Source organism: Dama dama, chromosome 19 (assembly GCF_033118175.1).
Source record: "Dama dama isolate Ldn47 chromosome 19, ASM3311817v1, whole genome shotgun sequence".
NCBI classification, from domain to species: Eukaryota; Metazoa; Chordata; class Mammalia; order Artiodactyla; family Cervidae; genus Dama; species Dama dama.
In genome coordinates, this window is record NC_083699.1 from 53,643,811 (window position 1) to 53,662,235 (window position 18,425).

Consider the following 18,425-nt stretch of genomic DNA (forward strand, 5'->3'; position numbering starts at 1 on the left):
ATTTTGGTACATCCATACTGTGGAACATTATGCAGCCTCTAAAATAAAAGAATGAATCAGTGCTATACCAGTTAAACTGGAAGATTTTTATGACATTGTTTAATGAGGAAAGCAAGAAGCAGAGAAAGGTTTACACTATGATTCCTCACTTTGTAAAATACACATATATATGGTTATATTAGCATGCTTAACTTTTTTAAATAGTTGAGAGGGGGTATAGTGAGGGAAGAGTCAGGTAAGAAAAGAGAAGACTAAAAAAAGGGGATATCCTAAACATAACATACCTGAGATGATTCCATTTGTAGATAAATGATGGATGAACATGTGCATAAATATATACATGAAAATATGATCATCAAAACATTAACAGTGGTTATTTCAGTGTGTTGGGGGTTTATTTCCTTCCTTATACTTTTATGTATTTGAACTTTTACAATAAGCAAAGTTTATATACAACCAAAGAATGGTTATTTTAAAACGTATGTTGCCAATTGCCATGGGATTGAAGTTGAGTCAGAAACATCTTCTGCCTTGCAGGCTATGACAGTGGGGAGCCAAGAGGACACAGCCAGCTGTAACATACAGACCAACTTAGTAAGTGTTGTAACAGAAGCACAGAGTGTTGGGAAAGAGAAGTTAATTGAGCTCTCAGATCTGACTGGGAATTTCTGGAAGAACACTGTTAAAGGAGAAGGCATCTCAATTGGCTCTTGAAGGGTTGGGAACAATTCAACAGGTAAAGATGGGGATGAAGAGAAATCCAGAATAAGAGAACAGAGTGAACAAATCACACAGGGGCATTGAACACCCAGGATATATTCAAAGAACGGCCATTAGCCCAACACAGTATAACTGGAACACAGGTGTTGAGCAGACAGAAGGTTAGAATGGTAAGCTGGTTTCCAACTGTGAAAGTAGTTTAGACTGTATTCCACTTGCAGAGGGGGCTTACTGTTGGGCGGGGGGTGAGGCGGGCCGCGGAGGTTTGTTTATTTTTTCAAGAAAGCAACATTCTCAGTTCTGTTTTGGGAGTGGGGAGAGGCAGGAGACAAGAACACCAGTTAGGAACTTAAAATGATTCGGGCCAAGGTAATCAAGTTTAACAAGAGCAGCAATATGGGAATGAAGAGAAAGGAGAAAGATTCCACAAACATTTTTGAGGTAAATAGGGCAGGCCTTGGTAGAAGATGTTAAACCTTCTGTGCCTGGCAGCTGAGGGCTTGGGGATACACCAATTTGAGAAAGAGAACACTGGAACTGAAAGTGGGAACCACGCTGGGAGAAAAATTCCACTATTTTGCAGAATATACAGGGGCTGTATATAAAAGCAAGGAGAAATTCTGAGGTAAAATAAAATTATCAAATTGGTCCCTCTCACTTTCTGTATGTTCCACAGGAAAGGGTCTGGTTGTAGCGAAGGAGAGATCCGGGGAAAGTCCCGGGTAAAATCTCGGACGTAATTCCTGCTCTTGGGGACTGGAGCCCGAGCGTCTCTCTTCCCGCTCCGCCGCCGAGACCCCAGGGGCAGCCCGGTTCGCGAGAAGGAGGCGCGGGGTTCCGGTCCGCACGGCCGGGAGCCTTTCACACCCTACCCGCCCTCCGGGCCGAGCGCGGGGTCCGGCGCAGCGCGCGGGGCGGTGCCAGGGGAGGGGCGGGAGGCGCGGCCCCGCCAGAGCCAGGCCGGGTGGCCCCTGAGGCACCCGACGTCCCGCGCCCACAGCAGAGCCGGGCGCCGCCGTCCCGCCGCCTCCGCGCCCGCCTCCCGGCTCCCAGCGCGGTGATGGGCGCGGCGCCCTGCGGTACTGCTCCCGCCCCTCCCCGTCCCTTCCGGCCCCGCGAACCCGCGAGAGGCCGGGGCACCGCCGGCTTTCTGCCGCCAGCCGCGGGCCTGGCGCTCCTCGGCGGTCCGGGACCTGGTGAGGTGAGCAGCGCGCCCTGGAGGATCCCATAGTCGGGAGTTTGTAGGAGCGCTCTGTGGGCAAGATATGTCCACAGAACGTCAAACACTTAAATTCTGAAGTAAAAAGTGGAAAGGGGGGAAGGGCGTTCTCTCCTTTGCAGAATCTGGGTCGCTTCTTTGGAAACGGTGAAGAAACTATCTTAGAAACTGGAGGCGAGCCCGGGGTCACTGACCAGGGATGCCGGTGGCAGTTTCCTGAGGAGAGCAGCGTACTGGTATTTGTCGGGAAGAGGGGCTGCGGCTGTTCTGTTTTGTTAAACAGGCGATAGCCTCCTGAAACGGAGGGATCCGGGAACAGCATTGTAGACCGCCCCCCCCCCCCCCCCCCCGCCAGAGGCTCCTTACGGAGCTTGTCCCCAAACCTGCCTGGGGGGGGGGGGGGGCACATGCACCCTAAGGGTGCCAGGTGGCGGGTAGGGTGGACTCCCTTACGAGGGTTGTGAAGTCCCGAATACAGAACGTTTTATTGCTCTGCTTTCTGTCGAACTGCCTTGTTCTGGGCAGAGTCGCCCGGGAGCTGCAGCATCCTTGTAACTCTATCTGAAACTAGAGGCCACTTGTTAGATTGGTATTTGAATGGTGGATATCTTGGTGTACTTGCGGCGCTGCGGAATATGAACTTTGAAGTTTTTCTTTAAAACTGAGTTTTGTTGTTTTCATTTTAGAATCGGAATCTGTGGGGAGAGACGTCATGACATGCTCTAACTCTTCCCTTTGTTGGTTTCCTAGGTACTTGCGTGCATGAATAATAGACAAATTAGGTCCTAGCCTATAATGAAACATCTTTCCTGGTGTAGTCCTTTAACCAGGATATGGAGGGTAATATCAAATTATTTCCATCCCTACATGAAGTGTGGATTAAAAGCTGGAAAATTTGTGATGTAATTGTATGAGGCAGCGAGGCCTGCAAAGGAAAACTTATTTTTCTCTACCAATGGCTAAATGCAGCATAGAAGGCCTCCCTGCAGGCTGGGTAGCAGCCAGGCTTGCAGAACAGTAAGTAGCTTCTTCCTTTGCTGCAGCTGGAGCGAATGGATATGGAGATAAATGGCTGAGGATGTGGGAGTATACAGTGCAAGGCAGTCTGAGTCTGGAGAATAAAATGCCTTGGCAGGCTTTGCTTGAGTTAGAGATCTCTTAGGAAGCAAGTGGTTCTCTGGTCCCAAATTTGCCAACCTAATTCCTCTTCAGGGCCATCACTGTCTCTAGAGTGCTCCCTGTATTTCCTCTTCTCTCACTCCAGCTTTTAGCTTCTCCCTGTTCCCCAGTAAAGTCTAGGGTTGAGCCTGGCAGACATCAAGTTATGGTGGCCTCGGGATAGAGAATTTCCAAGTCTAGTGAAAGCAGAATTGTGGCCCAGGGGAGACTTGGGATGGGTAGGGTGAAGCAACTTCCAGCCTAGACTTCCAGCCTAAAAGACTCTCAAAAGAGTGGCAGACTGATAAAGATAGAAGGAAAGAGATTTTCTCAGGTGGACAGTAGGTACTTAACAGTTTGTTTCCTGCTCAGAGTTTTAATATTTCCTTTTTTGTTGTTTGACCAAAAAGGTATTTCCAGATGGGGTTGGGGGAGTATAGAACTCCTCTGAAAAGTCCCTCCTTCTTCCAAATTTGCATTTCTTTCTACTCCCTTGTAGATTTTTAGAGAGTAAGTGGGGGCAGGGGGATAGAGAAGAAAGAAGCAGTGAGGCTCTGCCTTCTCACAGAGACAATGGACCATGGACTGACTTGGGCCCAGAAGTTGGATTTGAAAGTTGAAAAGAATGTTCCACGTTTCGTTAAAAATCAGAGCCTTTATTTTGCAGAAAGGCATTGAGAACCATAACATTCTCATTTACTGATGAGTTCTGCTTGATAAGGGATTCAAGTCTCTACTTCTCTTTTTTTTCCCTTCCAACATTTTATTGTGAAAAACTTCAGACATACAGAACTTAAATTGAAAAGTGGTCAAGAAATAGATGTGTGAAGGATATTAACATTTTGAGTGAGGGAGGAAAGGATCTTATTCTTCTGACTTTTCCCTAAGAATTCTAGGCATATCTCTTCATTGCTTCCTTTTTCCCATTCTTAAAACATGTGTGTGCTTAGTCGCTCAGTTGTGCCTGACTCTTTGCGACCCCATGGATTGTAGCCTGCCAGGCTCCTCTGTCCATGGGATTCTCCAGGCAAGAATACTGGAGTGGGTTGCCATGCCCTCCTCCAGGGGATCTTCCCGACCCAGGGATTGAACCCAGGTCTCGCTTATTGCAGGCAGATTTTTTACCATCTGAGCCACCAGGGAAGCATAACTTGGATGATATCACTCCCCTGCTTAACACTCTCCAGTGAAATAAGATCCCTCACTCTTGGAATAAAATCCAGCTCTCTACCGGTACTTATGAAAGCTCTATGTGCTCTGGTCTCTTTGACCTCATATCTTTCCCCTCAATTTACTGTCTTCCTTGCTCTTTTCTGCTTGAACACTCTTCCCTCAAATACTTAAACTGCTTCTTTCCTCACTTCATTCAGGGCTCTTTTCAAATGTGACCTCCTCCATCAGGTCTTCCTTGACCACCTAATCCAAAAGCATGCTTTGTCACTCCTTGTCCTCTGGCCCTACTTTAGTTTTCTTCACTGCATTTACCATTACCTGGCATTGAATAGTATATCTCTTTCTTTATTAATCATCTCTATATTCCACCCCTCAAATGTAAGCTTCATAAGGACAAGAAATTTTTTGTATTATTCACAGCATATTGTAAGCAATTAATAAATAATTGCTGAATTAATTAGATAATTAAATGACACAGATAAGACATTGCCTCCCATAAGGGTGGCATAGCCCTTGGTAAAATACTAGAAGTCCTTGTAAGTGATTCAGGTTAATCAATATTTTATAGGTAAATGATGATCCTGGAGATCAGTAGCCACTTTTATCCCCACAGTGCTTTGAAGTTGAATCCTATGTTAGAAGCTGGGCTAGTTTTAAAAAACTCTTATCCCAAACAAGATATAAAAAATTTTAATCCTGGAAATTTCCCTCATGTCCCTTTCTAGTTACCCGCCGCCCACCCCCAGAAGCAACCTTTGTTATGATTTCTTTTATCATAGTTTTGCTGGTTCCTGGACATCATATAAATGCATTCACACAGTATGTACTTTTATGTCTGCCTTTTTTCTCAGCACAGTGTCTTGAGATTCATCCTTGTGGTTGTATATTAATTGTTCATTTCTTTTTAATTCCAAGATGGTATTCAACTGTATGAATATCTACTTTTTATTTACCCATTCTCTTATTCATGGATACCTGGGTTGTTTCCAGGTTGGGGCTATTTTGAACAAAGCTGCCATGAACATTTTATAGAGTCTACCTCATTTTAAGTCCTGTGTACTTTATGTGAAAATCTTCATGCCACCAGTGCTGAGAGAAATATGGCAAGATTATGGTGGCTATGACCAACATGGCAGCCTGCCTATACCCCAGCAAGTGCCTTCTCCAGACAGCCCCACTGGGTGCTGATCTCCTTCCCACTGCAGAGGGAGAACACTTGAAAAATGAGTGTCCAGGGGAGCCCTCAAGCATACTTTCAGTGTTTCTCAGTCCCTAAAAGAGACTGTAGAATGCTGCCGCCCATTGCTGTTGTATTCCTCTCCTCCTCTCAGCTCCCCATCCCAGTACAAATTGACTCTAATCAGCCACCGAGCATTCTGCTCTCAAGAGGTTTAAATATTTAAGAGTAAGAGTCTTGTTCAGAGCCTGATAAAATATTTATGTGTTTCCATAGGGCATTGGTTTTCATCTAGGCTTCTCAAGGTGTTTTTCGGAGACACTTGTCATAATCATGAGCTACTCAGACAGAGATAGATGATACAGCCAGAGAAATAATACTGAACCCACCTTGCAGAGTTCCTTGCTTTCTAGGGATGGGGGAGAATGAGCATACAGAAGAATGGGCATTAATAGTATCTGGATCAGGAGAAAGGCTGACAACTGTGACTTGGAAAAAGCAGAGTCTGTTAATGGAGTACCCCTGAGGGTGTGAGTCCAGAGGGGATGGTGGAAAAGAGCTTGTCAGCATGAGGAGGGATTATTTAAAATAGAATGCATTCATCCCAATAGAAGAATAAAGGAAAAAGCCTTTAAAGGACACAGTTCCTTTGACACTGATGTAGAAAGGCCTGTATAAGATAGCTATGCCGAGTGCTATAATTAAGTTATCACTGCTATGAAAATATGGGAGGAATGGAGGCTAGCCAGTGTTTCCAGGTTGGGGGAGAGAACTAGCTATCTCAGGAAAATTGTTATTTTCTTCTCCAAGGAAAAAGTGCTTTTTGAATCGAGTTCTGAAGGAGTTATGGCTCTCTGGCAGTTGTGGTATGGAAGGGCATTTCCAGACAGAGTAACTTGAGCAGACATTCGAGTCAGGGCTATAGTGCTGGTGTGGCCTGAGTAAGGTGAAGAGGGGGTGTCAGGGAGGATTAGGGCAGGTTTTGCAGTAAGAGATAAAGCAGGAGAGCTAAAGGCCAACTTGTAAAGGACACAGGAGCATGGACTTTAATCTGTTTGTTGTAGGGAATCATGTAACTTTTGATTAGGTCAGATTTTGAGCAATTCTTGGGTGGTGCCTCTAGCCCAAGCAAGGCCTTGAGGTCTGCTTATGTCCAAGACACTTCCAGAATATTCTGCTGTGGCCAATCCAGTCTAGAGCCTTTGTACAATCTACTCTAAAGGATGTAAACAGGAGGAGGTCAGATTCATTCAGTATACTCCTGGGACTAACTAGAAACAGGTCTCATCCATCATACAAATACTCCAAGTCAAACTGAATTCATAGGCTGTATGCTGCATCTTCTGATGGCAGCATACATCCTCTTTCGTGGCCACTTTGCCTCAGTGGGTGGTAGTTGGGAGGGTCTAAGGACCCCTTTATCACCTGAACCTAAATCTGAGTCAGTATACTTCAGGCTGGGGTTGCCAGGCAACAGAGGACCAAGTGATGAGACAGGCAGACCATTGCTACAGAATTCAGACTTGCTTTGACCCAGCTACCGGGCAGTGACTGGAGAGGCAACTGGCAATAGAGGATTGAGGCCATACAGATTGACAACCCATAGATAGGACTGCTCGGCCACCTTCCACATGTGTTTTCCCTTCAGATTGCTATTCAAAAGTGCCTCAGGATGTTTATTTTAATGCATAATAAAAATAGAGAGGGAGGAAGGGGTGTGAAATCTCTCCATCATCTCCACTTTATGATGTTTGTGATAAGGAAGAGATAAGTAGAAGTGATGGTCCTGGGGAAGTCAGTCCTCAGTGCAGCAGTGAGAAACTTTGCATATGTGTAGATTAGCTGGAGAGCTCTGGAATTCTGATGGGGTAAAGCGGTTTCTTGGTGTGAGGACAGAAAAAGGCATGGAGGACCCCATAGAGAAACTTTATGATTCTGCCTAGGGCCTTGCTATTTGGAACTTTTCTCTTGTAGTGGTGGGTACATGTTCCAGAGTGACATTGGAAACACCCAGAAGAGAATGCACTGGGCCTTCCCATTGCCATCTGCCTAGGCTGGAATGTCAGCCTCTCAATCAGCACTGTCAGCTCCCACCCTGATTTTCCAGGGGTAACTGGGAAGACCCTGAGAGAGGAGGCAGAAGTGAAAGTCTTAACTAGGGAAATAACAAGACTTCAGACTAACAGTGTCCTTCAGTATTTAAGACAGTCTTAGTTTTCTGCATGAAGTGAAATCTCCCAAGGGCCATGCTTGCTGTATATTTCCTCCGAACAGGTGAAGAGGGTTCATGCTTAATTGAGTGCCTTTTCATAATGGACATTTCGGTGACTGTATGTTGTTCCCTGGCCTGCTTTTGGATGTTGTTTGGTGACTGGAGTAAAGAGGGAACAGGAAAGATGATGGCAGGAGACAGGAAAGGGAGGAGAGTAGTGACTGGCTGGGGTCCTAGGTACCCAATTGTCTGCAAGTGAAAGACTTGGATGAAAGAAGATCAAATAACCACCCACGGGAATCTTTATGTGCAAATGTTGCCGACAGCCGAAGTCAGTTGTGAAGAAAATAGAAGGGCTGAGACATGAGGCTGCTGTCAGCCAGTCAGAGGAATATTAATACAGGGTTGACACGCCGGAACACATAGCCACACCACAACCATGCAGATCCCAGCAGTAATATACTGTCCAAAACCCCTTCACACTTCCGTCATATTCTCTCATATTCATTTATAATATTAGTTATGTATGTGAAATAGTTGTAAAGATATGCAAATGCAGATCTACTTTAAAAAGTAAGTATAAAGAAGAAAGCATTCTAAAATATTACGAGCAGTGGGATTATGAGTGATTATTTTTCTCTTTTTCTAACTTATCCATATTTCCCATGATTGCTGTTATAAGCATGGATTTCTATGATACTCAGCAAAACATTAAGTAAAATAATCTTTCAAGGGGCTCAATAGGGAGAAAGAAGAAGAGGCATACGTGGAGGACAGTAGGATTTTACCAGAACAGAAAAAAAGATGTTGGAAGATGAATGAAAATCACAGAAGTGATTTTGTCAGGAAGACGGAAGGGAGAGTAGGTGGAGATTAGTAATGTTTTCTCTATTTACTGTTATTTACTAGACTTGTTATAATGTGTATTACTTTTATAATTTAAAAATGCAGTAAATTTAAAATATAAAAAGAATTTATTTAGACTATTATTTACAAGTAATGCCAGTGGAGTGTATAGTCACTTTCAGGATGCTAACTTCTGCATATTTTTTGTTCATTGTTGAATATCATATATTTCTTGCTGCCCCACCCCCACCCCTGCCAAGCATCTGGAAGCTTTTATCAGCATGAAGCCAAATTGCCAACACTAAGCCAACTGTCACACCTCCAAGACCTTAATGCCATTTTCTGGGCAACAACTGGAAGTCCCATAATTGGCTTCCAGTGGTCCACCAAAGTGCTAACACGGAGCACTTCGAAACTGGACAGCAGCTTCTTTCCCAGAGTTTAATATTTATTCCTGAAGCTGCCAGGCCATCCTTATACATCACATCTCTGAAATATGGAACTGGGGCCAACAAAAGCTGTCAGTAGCTGGAGTAGTGGGATTTTTCCAGACAAAACACTGTTCTACTCTCATTGAGCTAACTGACTCGACCAGCCTCTTGGAAACCTCTGCGGCTGAGCTTCTGGAGAGGTAGATGTAGTTTTCATTTCACAACCACTGGCCTTTTCCAGAGGCACTGTCGAGTCTGTGCTTTAATTGGCTCCTTCTGAGGAACACGTGGTGAGGCCTCTCTCCTGGAACAGAAGTTACTGTCTACCTCTGTGTACCAGGATCAATTTAAAGCAAATGCCGGAGAACTATACAATCCACTAGCATTGCTTGTAAATAATAGTCTCAATAAATTATTTTTATATTTTAAATTTACTGTATTTTTAAATTATAAAAGTAATACTCATTATAACAAGTCTAGTAAATAATAGTAAATAGAGAAAACGTTACTAATCTCCACCTACTCTCCCCTCTGTCTTCCTGACAAAATCATTTCTTCTGTCCTTTTCTGCATTCAAACTTAAGTAGAGTTATTTTCTATTTCATATGTAAATGGGGTCATATAATACCAGTTACTCTATGTTTCATTTTATTTATTATATTAAGTACATTACTATAGGTACATGCATATAATTGATCCAGTTTTTAATAACTATATATATTCCTTTGCAGACATAATTTTCCCATTATTTTTGTATTGATAGATATTCTAGGTTATCCTCCAGTGTTGTTTCTTTTAAACAAAACAAATTATGCTACAATAAATATTCTACATTTATCCTTACACTGGTTTTTATTTCCATAGGAAAATCCCCCAGATTGGCATTTCTGGGTCAAAGGGAACACACACAATTTTCCTGCTCACTGTGGGTCTCCCGTCCAGCAGCCATTTCCCTCCCTCCTTTTGTCTTGCTCTCCACCCTCCCACCGCCTTTCTTCAGGGGAGCCTGTGTATGTAGGCAGGAGAGCCCTGCAGTGAGAACTCATCCTTGCCAAGTGTGGATTATATCAGCTCGGTGGGGAGCAGGGTCTGCTGTGTCTTGGTTGTATTGTGTGTCTGTTGCTTCTGGTTGGCCAGACTGTTTACAGTTCGCCTTGTTCATTTATTCCATGCTGAGGAATTATCCATGGTCTTCATCTGTGGCAGGAGCAGCCCAATCAGTGGGGAGGGAGGCGCTTTCAGAGAGGAAAGGCCGTTACAATGCTTTCTCACAATGCCAAATCTGCTATGTTTTTATGTCCTTTCCTTAATAGTTGGATTGAGAGAAGTTCTTTGATTCCATTCCGGTCTTCTCCCTCTATTTTCAGGGATTTGGGGATTTTTATGAGTATATAGTCAATCAACTACAACTGATTACTTGACATGAGGATAATTAGTTGAGAAGGTAGGGGTCTTAGAGCTTAAGGATCAGTGCCACTCAACAGACGTAAACATTTTTAAACAAGTGATTTTACTTAGCCTGGTATGAGTAGTGAGCTTCCCAGGACTACGTGGTTTTCATTTGTAGTCTTGCTCTTGTTTGCATGTAAAAATTCAGTCTGTCTCTCAAGACTGGAGAGGAGCAGGATTCCTCACCACACCAGGGCTAGAGAAAATATCAGAGAAGCATTAAGGGAAGCTGGTGAGTATGAACAAGAGAAATGTAAGCAATGAACTGCCAAAGTAGCAAGAAGTATATGGGGTTTTTTAATCCTCAGCTGCAGGCTGCTGTGTGGGCCTGTGAGCTCTTGGACATGCTATGGAGATCTGTGATCCTCTAATTTGTATTAGAAACCCAACTGTGATTCTGTGTTCAGAATGCAAACATTAGCGAAGTCATCCTAGATGACTTCAAAATTATGAAGTCCTGTGACAGATATTTTGCTGTTGGCTTCTATAATACATGCTGCAATTTTTGCTTGGTAGCTTTGAAATGGATTTTTATGTCCTAGATTGAAAACTAAAGAAAGAAAACCAGAATAGAAGTTATTGTGATTAATTTCTAAGAAGAAATTTTAACTTTCATTTGGACATGTATAAACCTGAAGGAATAAGCATTATTCTTTGTATTAATACATATTTTTTCAGCAACTTTTAATTTTCAGATATGTACTGATGGAGTAAAAATGATAGTTAATAATTGACTAGTTATAGTCAGTCACTATAATAGGTTTGTCTCATAACTTAGGAATTCTATAATGTATCTTAATTGGTCTCATAGTTAATAGTAGGATAGTTATATTTTATACTGTTTTCACTGTGATTTGAGTCTATAAAGATTATCTTTAAACAGTTTTGTCTCCTCAGTAAAAAACAAACAAACAAAAAAACTTAAGGTGAAACATATTATAAGATGTTAAACACCTGCTTCTAGCCATAATGAACCATCTGGTAGTAGACTGTTGCTCCCAGAGGGGACACCTAGAAAATCTGGATTTCCATAATCTGTTTAAAGGCATAAAAGACCTACTAATGCCAGTGCTTGAGATCTAAAACCTCAGAAAGAAGAGAAATTCATTGAGTGCCCCACATTCTGGGTTGCATTTTTCCTTGAGACATTTGTTAACATTTGTTAACATTTGTTAAGTATCATGTGAGGAAAAGCTAAGAACCCAAGCAAAAAGAAGCTACTGAGAGTTAAAGAAGCTGAGCAGAACATTCTGCAGCCTGATAGAGCTGGGGAGGGAAAAAAGGGGGAATTCAAGGATACTAAATGAGCTGGGACATAGAGGTCATGATCATAGAAAGAAAAGAGACTCAGAGGAATTAGTGCAATAAATTTGAGCCATTTTCCTTACAAGTCGTTCACCAATGTATAAGTAGCACAGTTGTTATTGTTTAGTCTCTAAGTCATGACCGACTTTTTTTTTTTTTAATCCCATGGACTGTAGCTTGCCAGTCTCCTCTGTCCATGGGATTGTCCAGGCAAGAATACTGAAGTGGGTCGCCATTTCCTTCTCCAGGGGGCCTTCCCAACCCAGGGATTGAACCCACATTTCCTGCATTGGCAGGCCAATTCTTTACCTCTGAGCCACCAGAGGAGCCCAAGTAACACAGACCAAGGATTAAAAAAAGCCAAACAGAAAGCAGTGCTAAAAAGCTAAACTCATCAGAGCTAGTGCAGTCTTACTGTGCTGGGGAGATTAAAATGGGAGTGTTGGGTCCACCAAAGTGGAAGGGGCTGAAAAACACTGATGGTTAATTTTATGTGTCTACTTGTATCACCCATTATTTTGGAGGTATATCTGTGAGAGTGTTTCTGGAAGAGATTAGCAGTTGAATTAGTGAACTGAATAAAGCAGTTGGCCCACATCAATGTGTGACAAAACCTTATTGAGAGAAATTTAAGAAGACCTAAATAGACGAAGAGATATATCTTGTTCACAGGTGCTATGGATTGAATGTTTGTGTCCTCCCCAAAATTTATAGTTGAAATCTGGTCCCCAGTGTGATATATTTGGAGACAGGGCCTTTGGGAGATGATTAGGTCAGAAGGGTGGGGAAACCTTCCTGAATATGATTAGTGCCTTTATAAGAAGAGGCCCGAGAGCTGAATAGCTCTCTTTCCATCATGTTAGGATATAACAAGAAGTCAGCTATCTGCAGACTGGAAGGGGGTTCCTACCAGAACACAGTCATGCTGGCACCATGATCTTGAACTTCCAGCTTCCAGAACTATGAGAAATAAATTTCTGTTGTTTATAAACCACTTAATCTATGGTACTTTTTAAATAGCAAGTGAACTGAAAGATAATGGATTAGAACATTCATTATTATTAAGATGTTAATTCTCTTCTAATTGATCTATAGATTCAATATAATCCCAATCAGAATCCCAGATGACCATCTTGAAGAAATGATAATCTCATTTTAAAATTCACTGGAAAATGTGCAGTGTCTAAAATAGCCAAAACAACTTTCAAAAAAGGAACAAAGTTGAAGGATTATCACTCCTTGTTTATTCTTTTGAATGTAAGAGTGTTTTCACAGGTGTATGGATGTGTAAAAATTTATCAAATTGACACTTTAAATATTTGCAGTTTAATGTAATTTATACCTCAGTAGTGGAGAAGGAAATGGCAGCCCACTCCAGTGTTCTTGCCTGGGAAATCTCATGGACAGAAGAGCCTGGCAGGCTACAGTCGATGGGGCTGCAAAAGAGTCAGACAAGACTTAGTGACTAAACAACAACAATAATACCTCAAGAGAGCTGTTTAAAAGCTAACAGGAAAATGGTATAAAATACAATTGCAAAATATTTTAAAATACCAAAAAAAGAACATAGGACAGATTGGGAAAATAAAACAAGTAGTGACATAATAGATTTTAACTCATTTATGTCAGTAATTATCAAAGAGTAAATAGAATACTCCAACTAAAAGACAGATTATTGTACTAGATAAAGAGTAGACATATTAAAAAGGATTATTAAAATGTTTTAATTGGTGACAGAGTTTTTCATAGCCTTCATCCTTTTAATGCATCATGCTTTACTTGTGGGTAGCCACAAGTATTTGATTTATGAGAACAATATAAATAGAAACCTTAATTAAAAAAAGTTTTGTCCCTAGCTTCACCTGAGTTGTGGTTTGAAATGAGCCTCCTTACTGGGCATGAATGGGGTTTGTAGGAGAGGTTGATATGGGCTATGATTTCCCCTTCTGATTTTATATGTAAAACATTATATATTTGTACATGTTTTTCAGAAGAGGGTCAATAGTTTTCTTCAGTATTTCATGTCCAAAGAACTACATAAGAATTATGGTTTGAAGAATGAATAAATTGAGTACTATTCTAGGTGTCTAATTTCTTAGTAGTATGTCTCTGAGATTAATTTTTAGTGAGTAATTCAAATTCAAGTAGACTCAGGTTCTCATGGTATGAATGCCAAGTCAACAGGTGCAGCATCACCTGGGAACTCACTAGAAATGCAGATTCTCAGGCCCTACTGAATCAGAAACTCTGGTGGTAAGGGCCTGCAATCAGTGTTTTTAAAGGCATTTTCTAGGTGATTCTGTTGTGCGCTAAGGTTTGATAAACATTGGGTTAAACTGTCCTTAGAAAAGTCTATTCTGTACCCCATGCTTCTAAGCCAAATTTAGGACATTTTGATAAGGAAGTGGCTGCAGAATGAACAGTCTACTGTTAATAGCTTGTATTTTCCATCTTTTTATCCTCAAAGAGCCTGTATCACTCTCACATAGTGTCTTGGGTTGCACAACAACACTGAACAACATTTCAGAGTAATCCAGTGTCCAGATGAAAGTGGAATTTGGAGACACAGCATGTAAAGTGAAAAGTGAAAGTGTTAGTTGCTTAGTCTTGTCAGACTCTTTGCGACCCTTTTGCCTGCCTGACTCCTCTGTCCATGGAATTCTCCAGATAAGAATACTGGAGTGGGTAGCCTTTCCCTTTTCTAGGGGATCTTCCCTACCCAGGGATTGAACCCACGTCTCCTACATTGCAGACAGATTTTTTACCAGCTAAGCCACCCGGGAAGCCCACAGCATGTAAGTTCACTCAGAAATTCTAACAAAAAGGCTTTTAGGGATGAGTTCCATTAATCCCAAGAGCCTTGGATCTCTGCTTCTTTTGAGGAGTTGGACATTGCTTTCTCAATAGACTGAACCTCACTTTTTTCACAGCTGTGTGGCACCTTCACAAACTTCTTTTGAAGGAGTGCTCAGTATTATCATGGCTCTATTTGAAAGGTAGATTAATGAATTCACACAGCTTATGTTGTGGATACCCAAAAGGGCTGAGGTTTCAGCTATAGCAGCATAAAACTTGAGCCATCCAAAACCAGCCTCTGAAACCTTCAAATGATCATTCTGTCTGGTCCTTCTGTTGCCTGAAGCTTGATTTGTATGACACCTTACTGTTTCGCTGATGAGAAATAGCACAGAGCACTTCACAGCACTTCTCATTAAAGGAGGGCAGCCAAGTGGAATTCATTCTTGGCTCTTAGTAGTTTTCAAATGAGAATTTTATTGCATATTAATGAGCACTAATTGACATTTTTGACTGGTTTTTATGGAAATCATGCATGTATAATTTGCATAATAGTACCTAAGTGCTTCTAGGTAACAGTGCAACTCTGGGAAGTTGGTGAGGGTTTTAGTATGTTGCTTTTTTTTTTTTAATTCCCAACTCCAGTCCCTGGCAATAGTGTGGAATATTAACAGGTCTCTAAGATCCATCTGTAAAACAGTAATGACTCACAGCCCAGTTCATGTGGTTGTGCCAGTTTATACCCAAGAGTTCAAAAAGAGTCAGCAAACCACATCAGGGCAGGTCTCTGAAAGCAAGAGATGCTCCCACAGTAGTCAGGGGGATTTTCCAGCCCTTCTGTATGAATAGTAGTTATAGTAGTATCTAGATGTCCTGAGGGTTGTTCCCAGGAGTATAGTACTCCTATAGAGTTTAGATTTTTCTAAACATCTCTGGGTTCACATCAATGCATATGTACTGATCACCTGCTAAGTATTAGGCACTGTGTTAGGTGCTAGAGCAAAACCTCGTTGTCTTGTTCCCTGTTGCATTCCTAGCTCTTAGCATAGTGACCAGGACACAACAGTTGATCAGTCAATATTTATTGAATTATTGAACATAATAATATTCAGTACTGTTCAGTAATGTTCAGAATGTTCACTAATGTTTAATACATCATAATAATGTCTCTACTATCAGGGATCTATAATTTCATCTTACAAAATCTGATTTTACATAAAATACAAAGATCGTTAGTCTTCCTATTAGAAGAAACAATGATTAAGAACTCGAGATTCTGTTAGAAACTTTATAACAAGAAAGATCAATAACCTTGATTATGTGACCCAAGTCTTCTGTATAGATGACCCTTTCTCTATTGTGGAAATGAAAGAATCCAGTACTTATTGACAATCTAGTATATTAGTTATGTTTACAAACATCTTGGACATCATATGACTTAATCATCAACAAAACCTATGAGGTATAGATAGTATTACCTCATTTCACCGAGGAGGCAGCTGAAGAATTAAAGTTAAGTGACTAACTTAAGGCACCATAGATAGAAAATGATGGAGCTGAGATTTAAATTCAGCCTTGGCTGAATTTAATGAGTGATACTTCAGTATCACTCATTATACCAAGTAGTCCAAGGATGTGTGAAATGAAGCCAAACTCCATATACTGAGATGGAGGCTCAGTTGGCCCAGGGACACTGGGGTGTGCCCTGCATTCAGTTGACCTACTGTTTACAGCAAACCTGGTACTTACAGCAGTGTTTTTCAGATCCTATGGGGGACCTACTCCAATAGCCAGTCTGATTCATTTTAATTCTACCAAGAAGCCAGAAATGTTTAAACACTGTAAGCAAAGGGAAAAATCAGGTTTACTAGAAGAAAATTTACAAGTTAATATCAAATTTAAAAGTTGAGTATGTTCTTCTGTAATCTTGAGCAAAAATGTTCTCCAGATTGTGGAAAAATCACTGACTATGAGCTGGGAAGCCCTGGAGAGGAGAAGCTTTAGAACACAGGGATTAGGAAAGAATGGTGGTGTAGTCCAAGAATTCATACAGAGCCCCATGATCCAAAAGCTTTGTTTCCTCTAAGTTTCACATTACAGTGGTGAATCAAGTCCACTCTTCTTCCTCCCATCCTGTCTACCTCACACCTCTGCCAAGGACATCCAGTGATTCCCTTCTGCCTCTAAAGCCCCCTAAGAGGGATGTATTTGAAGCAGCCATCTCTTCTCCCTTTGTTCTTCCCTCTGGTAAATCAAGATTCCCTGCATGGCCCTGCTTCAGGGTCCTAGGGATGATTACTCAGAAACCATGCAAGTATGTGGAAAACTTAATTGGAGGCACTTCAAAGGCTTCACAAGGGAACTTTTATCATTTCACCCTCTTTTATAAGGCAAATCTGTGAAGCAGATTGATTCAGTTATTTTACATTTGGGGGGAGAAAATGTGCACGTTCCCAAACTTATACTGCCCCAGGAGAATAGTCTTTCCTCTTCCACATTGTTCCTTTTCTCTCTCAGACTTCCTCCACAAATGTCTACAGTCTTAGAGCTGTTATCCCTGTGGCCCAGCCTCTCCAATTGCCTACACTGGTCCTGCACACATTCTGTGTATTCAAATCAAACTTGCCTTCCTTCTGGTCACCATTCCCATCTGGCACTCCCCATATACACACACACTCTCCATCTTCCCTTCCCCAAGTCCAGGCCTTTGCTCAGATGTTCCATATACATGAAAGGCTAACCGTAGCTTCCTTTAAAGTCCTTTAGCTCAGTTGATAAAGAATCCGCCTACAATGCAGGAGACCCTGGTTCGATTCCTAGGTCAGGAAGATCCATTGGAAAAGGGATGGGCTACCCACCCCAGTATTCTTGGGCTTCTCTTGTGGCTCAGTTGGTAAAGAATCTGCCTGCGGTTGGGAAGATCCCCTGGAGAAGGGAAAGGCTACCCACTCCAGTATTCTGGTCTAGAGAATTCCATGGGCTGTATAGTCCATGGGGTCACAGAGACTCAGACATGACTGAGCAACTTTCACTTTCACAGTAATATAGAAAAAGTGCTGAAGTTGGGAGACCAGAGCTCTGTTCCTACACTCACAAGGTGATCCTGAACCTCCCAACCTCTGTGAAGCACTTTTCTGGCCCATAAAATGAAGAGATTGGACTTTATTATGTCTAAGATTGCTTTCAGCTCCAGCCTTCTTTCCCTGACTGAACCATCTGTTCACATACATGGAATATTTTCCCACGCTGATCTCATGTTCATGCTCTCTTAGAATTTACAACTGTGAGCCATCTTCCATGTTGTAGATCTGTGTGGCGTGTGATCTTTAGGAGAGCTTTAATCACTTCTGCCCTGCTTGTACCTGCCTGTTGTCCTCATGAAGAGCAGTGTATGTTCAGGAAATAGAAATGAATTTTACTGTTAACGTAAGTGACCTGTATTCAGCATGTTTGTAAATCTGCTAGAAGAATGCAATACAGTGCAATAAAAAACAGTTAAAATGCATTTTGCATTTATAGTTATCCATGTATCTGCTGCCTACATTAACATAGTTAATGGGGAGGTACTTCAGACAATATTAGCGTCAGAAGGTTAGCATCAGAAGGAACGTTAGTAAATATCTAGTACAATACTATTGGGGCTTCTTTGGAGGCTCAGTGGTAAAGGATCCACCTGCCAGTGCATGTTCACGGGTTTGATTCCTGGTTCAGGAAGATCCCCTGGAGTAGGAAATGGCAACCCACCCCAGTATGCTTGCCTGGGAAATCCCATGGACAGAGGAGCCCGGCGGGGCTATATAGTCCATGGAGTTGCAAAAGAGTAGGTCACTACTTAGGGAGTAAACCACATATTGACTAAACAACAACAGTGCTCTTGGTGGTGATTTGAATAGATACATTTTTTATTAATTTGCATGTGGTTCTGACTTACTTCTTCTT

The 18,425-nt window shown here is 41.9% G+C and overlaps 1 protein-coding gene across 2 annotated transcripts in view; it reads left to right on the top strand.

Annotated features, from left to right (window-relative positions):
* Positions 1-437: 437 nt before the first annotated feature.
* The window catches only part of GPR156 (G protein-coupled receptor 156), a 110,171-nt gene continuing 92,183 nt past the window's right edge, over positions 438-18,425 (top strand). The window contains exon 1 of one of the 2 annotated variants that reach the window (XM_061167076.1): positions 438-594. The gene's annotated coding sequence lies outside the window, so the exon portion shown is untranslated. Of the gene's footprint in view, positions 595-1,818; positions 1,922-18,425 lie in introns of those variants that run through there. The other variant, XM_061167075.1, reaches the window with a different exon arrangement.